Here is a 6,591-nt window from a genome sequence, read left to right as displayed (position 1 = left end):
GGGACTGGAAAGATCCGGTGCTCACTGCACGCCACGCCACGCCCCGCCAAACGGCAAAATGCTCGCCAAAGGCCAAGACGTTCCGGCGCTCCACGTCGCCGCAGAGTGTCATCCAGCAGACAGCACATTTGTCAAGCAAATAGGAGGCCTGGAGTGACTGTTCTGATTTGAAAAAGAAAAATCAGCCATCAGAATTTAATGGGCACATGTTTACAAACGGCACTGTTTCGGCGTTATATTAGTGCACGTTTCCGCGCTGAATTAATTCTGTTGACTGAAAAGCAGCCTCGAGATTGGGGCTGAGAGTCGCTGAAGGATTTTCACGATGGGTTTTTTTTTTCTTCCGCTTCTTCGCTTTGACTTATCCAAGGGCACTGAAGCTTACGGCAACTGGATTATTTTGGCACTTCCCCCGAAGGTGACTGTGAAGGAGATGCCCTGGTGAATGTGGAGGCAGCAGAATACAAATACAAAGCCAGCCTGAAAATGATCACAAAACAACAAAAGGTGATTGACAACAACTGCTTAATGCACTGAAGATTACACGATTTAGATTGCAACGAGGGTTGCCAACTTCCTCACTCCCAGATATGGGACAAAGGGTGATGTCACCGCCCCACGTGACCTCACCCAGCCAGCGGCCACGTGCTCCCGCTCCACCAATGGCGGTTCAATAGTATCAAAGACACTAGAGGAGCAAGATGAACCACTCCGTTCAAATCGCCTATACTGAAGTGTAGTACGCAAAGGAGCGTAACGTCCGCCATTTTAGTAAGCAAAACCCGCCGTTCGCTATGCCTCTCGCAATGTAATCAGTGTTTTGGGGGGGACAGTATGTGTGATGATACCATTAAAATGCAGAATGCATATCATCTATCAATTCACAGATTTTTTTTCTTTTTCTTTTAAAATGTTTCTGCAAGTTTCTGCCTTCTAAAATGGCGCCTTGACGTACTACGGTTTTTAAGGTCGAGTGGTCTATCTTGCTCCTCTAGTACCTTTGCTAATTGGTGAGGCCAGGCTGACAGCTTGCTTGCTGTTCAGCCAACGGGGAAATCAATACAAAATGTAGTTCATTGGCATTTTAACCATCTAGTTTTCAGTGTCCTTTATAATTGAGTTCACTTGGATAGAAATTCATCCGGTGTTGGAGCCACGATAGTGCCAGGTCAGCACGATACTTCAGGCTTCAGAACGTCAAAGGAATGGGTGGTGGAGAAAGATCATAGCATGCTGATGCCGCCAAGTAACACATTTGGCTTCTAGCAGCTAGTGAGGAACTTCTAGGAAGCTTTGTATTGGTGTCCTAATACTCAAACACAACGGCGCTCTTTCGTAAAGTCCTCTCTGTGGAAAGATGTTCTCCAAGTGAGACGCACCATTTTATGCATCGGTGTCTTTCCTTCAATAGGCACACAATGCTCGAGCAACTCAGCGGGACAGGCAGCACATCTGGATGGAAGGAATGGGTGACGTTTCGGGTCGAGACCGTTCTTCAGACTGAGAGTCCGGGGAGAGGGAAACGAGAGACACGGAAGGGTAAGGTCTGAAAATGGGAGTTACTCCAGCATTTTGTGTCTATTTTTGGTGTAAACCAGCGTCTGTGCCTTTTCCTTTCTATGATGAACTCCCTGGACATGCTGAGATGGTTCTCCGCTGCTTGTGGCTGGTTTAAGCCTGGGTTTAACACCGAGTCACGGGATTGGGATGCTGCCCATTGACTCATCAGTAAGCTTGAATCATAAATTCATAAGTGATAGGAGGAGAATGAGGCCATTCGGCCCATCAAGTCTACTCCACCATTCTATCTCTCCCTCCTAACTCCATTCTCCTGCCTTCTCCCCACAACCCCTGACACCCAGACTCATCAACCCGATTTATCTATCTCCACCTTAAAAATATCCATTGACGGCCTCCACAGCCTTCTGTGGCAAAGAATTCCACAGATTCACCACCTTTCACCTTTCACCTGCATCCTTTCACCCTGCAGTTTCTAGGTTACATGTCGGACCATTGGTTTTGCAAGGAATTTCTGATTAAATCATCAAATATTGGAACTTTGATAATTGATTGTGGACTGAGTGCACAGCAAATGGCCACGTTTGGTTTGGCTTGCCCTTTTGTGTTAGTCTTTAGACTTAAGATTTTAGAGATACAGCGTGGAAACAGGCACTTCGGCCCACCGAGTCCATGCCAACCAGCGATCCCCACACAATCCTACACACACTAGGAACAATTTACAATTTTACCGAAGCTAATTAACCTACAAACCGGTACGTCTTTGGAGTGTGGTAAGAAACCGGAGCACCCATGGAAAACCCACGCAGGTCACAGGGGAAATGTACTAACTCCATGCAGACAGCACCCGTAGTCAGGATCGAACCTGGGGCTGTGAGGCGGCAACTCTACCGCTGTGCCACTGTAGACTCGGTGGGCCGAAGGGCCTGTATCTCTAAAGTCTATTACGGTAATTAAATTATTATATTATTGATTACTATTTATTTTATTTGTGTGTTGTTGCATTTATGGGTCTGTTGAACTGCAGCAAATAATAATTTTCATTTTTATCGGGTGGTGCTTCGATGGCAGCCTCGCCTACAGTCTGTCTGTCCTTTTCGTCTTTTTCTGGTATTTTTAGTATGTTTTAAAAGTCTGTGTTAATGTTCTCTGGTTTGTTTTATGTGGGGGGTGAAGGGCGTGTCGGGGGAAACCTTTTTCAATCTCTTACCTTGCCGGAGATGCGATTGTTTTCCGGATGGTATCTCTGGTCGCTCTGCGGCCTAACATCATGGAGCTTGAGGCGTTGCTCGAGACTGACTTCAAGCCCCACCGCGGGGCGTGGACTTACCATCGGAGCCGACTCTTTGCCTGGGATCAATGCTCCAACCTCGGCCTGCGGAATTTAACATGAAGGAGCTCGTAGTTTCGGGTAGAGACCGAGGTCGGGAAGCTCCAAAAGCCGCTTGACGTTTGACAAGGCCCGACCCAGGGTAGATCGCCCGGCATGGGGGAGCTGAGATTCCCCCCCCCCCCACAATTGCCCCAATGAGCAAGCCCTGCCGCCAGCTACAGGAGTAAGATCATCCCATCAATGGAAGGTTAGAGGCCCCCGACCGCTGGAGGACAAAGAAGGGAGAGATTGAACTTTTTATCGCCTTCCATTACAGGGAGGAATGCGGAGGATTCACTGTGGTGGATGTTCATGATAAAATATATTTTGTGTGTTCTGTTGCTTTTTATTGGTATGACTGTATGGCAAATGAAATTCCTCCTATGCTGCAAAACATTGGCTAATAAAGTATCAAGTCAAGTCAATTTTATTTGTATAGCACATTTAAAAACAACCCACGTTGACCAAAGTGCTGTACATCAGTTCAGGTACTAAGAAACGAACATACAATGGCACACAAACATAACAGCACATACATAAACAGTTCACAGCGCCCCCCTCAGAGGGCCTCAAACGCTTGGGAGTAGAAATAGGTTTTGAGCCTGGACTTAAAGGAGTCGATGGAGGGGGCAGTTCTGATGGGGAGAGGGATGCTGTTCCACAGTCTAGGAGCTGCAAACGCAAAAGCGCGGTCACCCCTGAGCTTAAGCCTAGACCGCGGGATAGTGAGTAGCCCCAAGTCGGCCGACCCGAGGGACCTGGAGATAGAGTGGTGGGTTAGAAGATTTTTGATATAGAGGGGGGGGGGGGGGGGGGGGGCAAGCCCATTTAGGGCTTTGTATGTGAATAGGAGGAGCTTGAAGTTGATTCTGTACCGTACTGGGAGCCAGTGGAGAGAGGCCAGAATCGGGGTGATGTGGTCCCTTTTACGGGTACCCGTCAGGAGTCTCACTGCGGCGTTTTGGACCATTTGCAGGCGGGACAGGGATGATTGGCTGATCCCAGTGTATAGGGAGTTGCAGTAGTCTAGGCGGGAGGAAATGAATGCGTGGATGATTTTTTTCAATGTCGTCAAATTGGAGGAATGGTTTGATTTTAGCTATGGTACGAAGCTGGAAGAAGCTGGCTTTTACCACAGCGTTGACTTGCTTGTCAAACTTTAATGCAGAGTCAAATATCACGCCAAGGTTTTTGACTTGCGATTTGACTAGGGAGGATAGGCTTCCAAGGCTGCCTGTTATCGTTTTGATGGAGTCGGGGGGGCCGAATAGGATGACCTCAGACATGCTCTCGTTTAGTTGAAGGAAGTTCTGTGCCATCCAACATTTTATGTCGTCGAGGCAGTGCATGAGGCTGATTAAATATGACCAGTTGTTGGGTTTCAGGGGGAGATAAAGCTGTGTGTCATCCGCATAGCAGTGGAAAGAAATGCCGTGCCTTTGAATGATTTGGCCGAGGGGGAGCATGTATAGAGAGAAGAGAATGGGGCCTAGGATGGAGCCTTGTGGAACCCTGCAGGAGAGGCTAGCTGGGGAAGAGGAATAATTGCCTATGTATGATTATGTATGATTATGATTATGATTTTACTCAGTGTAGGAGAATCAAGAACCAGTGGCCATGAGTTTAATGTAAGCGGGGAAAGATTTAATTGGAAACTGAGGGAAAATATTGTCACACATAGAGGCAGGTGAGTGTATGGAACAAGCTGCCAGAGGAGGTAGGTTTGGAGGGATATGGACACAAATGGGCAATTGGGACTAGTTGAGATGGGGTAGCTTGGTCGGCATGGTTAGTTATAGGTAGCTTAGTTATCATTCTATGATAACTATAAAGGTATAAATCAAACGGAAGGCTCATTAGAGGCGAGCTTATAGAGTCATCAGAGTTTATTCCTAACCTCATGATGCTTTATTAGCCGGATAGGCTGTCTAATCTCACCTCTAGTCCCTACTCCTTCCGCCGGATTCTTATACCCTAACCCCTACTGGCGACTAGTGGTAAACATCCCCATAGCTCTGGTTTCTCCCCAGAACATTTAATCGGAGGTACTCCTCTTCCACTAACTCTCCTGCCACCTGCTCATTCAGCTGATCATTCGTGAGTCCTCCCATTGAACTTTCTTCCTCCTTTAGCATGGGACACGTTTCCCCTGTCTCCTCCATTCTCAACATCAGCATTTTGTGGGTATTCCCAATCCCCTCCATTGTTCGCATAAGCCTCGCAATTATACATTTAATTACTGCAATGCCTACAAACACACATATTAAGATAATGCCGAGATATATAGCAATATTAATAAACCAGTTGTACCATTTGCCCAAACCCCAATCCCCCCAATCCACTCCTTCGGTTATCCCATTCAGGAAAGTTCGAATGTCATCCTTGGATAAAATAACTGGGATTCGAGACTGGGGTGGGAGTTAAGAGGCCCACCACTGAAGTGGAGGGGTAACAGACAACAGATTCGGGAGAGTACATCAATTCATGAGCCCTTATGAATAAGTTCTGAACATCGTCCATCTCTCTTTTTCAGATTAACACATCAGCGGTGATCGGCGGGTCATAGAGGAATCACAAAGACGGGGAAAATAGAGTGGCCAAATAAGATACTCACTCGACTGGCCAATTCCACCGTTCTTCGATCCTCGTGCCCTCAAGTCTCAGCCACTATGTATCGATCTTTGTTGTGGAATCCCACCGCTGCCACCAAATGTCGAGTTCGACTTCGCGTTCGCAGTCAGTTGGATGACAATAATCAGAGACGGCACAGACTTTACCTGTTAGTTTATTAGAGATCTCGTTGACAGGTTTCTAAAAGCACACGCAGAGTTGCGGACTCCGGGGCCAGTGGAAACGTGTCACACCAGCCCCTAGAATTAAGCCCCTTTTATCCCCCAAAACCGCAGAATTCACAGTTATTTACAAGTATCACAACCAATCAATATTGGAATTGTCAGTTTTCCCTTATACGGCCGAGTGTTGGAACAAAGTCAGTTTTCCCATATAAGGTCCTAACATGCTATTGTTCAAGGTTTAGTCGGCGTCTGTTTATTGTTTATGTTCTTTATACATTGTGTTTTTCTCCTCTGAAGACGAGCTGGAACATTCTGCGGTTTGGGCTACTGATTACTACTAGCTTTAGCAAGCTCAGCATTTTTGTGATTACGTAGCCTCAAGCAGGTGTGTGAGAAAGAGAGAGAGAGAGCCTCAAGCATGTGCTTTAACCGAGCACACAATGCTGCAAAGCCCAAGCGGAGTCTAGTGGCTGAAGCAAAGAAAAAGGACAGATCTCCACATGGCCACATGGGGCTAAAGGGCCTATTTCCATGCTATCTGACTATGATTCTCTCAGTTCAAATGCTAGGTCTTCGTCCGAAATGTTGATAATTCCTTTCCCCCAGCAGATAGATTTCGACCCGCTGAGTTCCTGCATCAAATTGTTCTTGGCTCTTCTTTGGAGATTCAATTTCCATCTCCATAACTTGACATTGTAGCATTGCTTCAGCTGTTTTGCCAAATGGGTAATGATATTGCAGATATTAAAACGTTGGACAGTATTTGCCTTGCCTCGAAGAGCTCGGAGCCATACTGATGGAAACTTGCAGCACATCACCCTGGTCATTGTGGTAGCGTGTGCCGGGCAGTAACTTTGCATCTGCTGAATCAGTGATACTTGCAGGAACTAGCCTGACATAACAATG

The 6,591-nt window shown here is 46.8% G+C and overlaps 1 long non-coding RNA gene across 1 annotated transcript; it reads left to right on the top strand.

The window, feature by feature from the left end:
• Window positions 1-374: 374 nt before the first annotated feature.
• Window positions 375-6,300, top strand: LOC144609067 (uncharacterized). The gene is made up of 3 exons (XR_013549274.1): window positions 375-507; window positions 1,412-1,539; window positions 5,424-6,300. It is a non-coding gene; the product is annotated as an uncharacterized LOC144609067 (long non-coding RNA).
• The last annotated feature ends 291 nt before the right edge of the window (window positions 6,301-6,591 follow it).

This window comes from Rhinoraja longicauda, chromosome 33 (assembly GCF_053455715.1).
Source record: "Rhinoraja longicauda isolate Sanriku21f chromosome 33, sRhiLon1.1, whole genome shotgun sequence".
NCBI lineage: Eukaryota > Metazoa > Chordata > Chondrichthyes > Rajiformes > Arhynchobatidae > Rhinoraja > Rhinoraja longicauda.
Note: the sequence above shows the minus strand (reverse complement) of the source record. Positions and strands in the feature narration are given on the sequence as shown.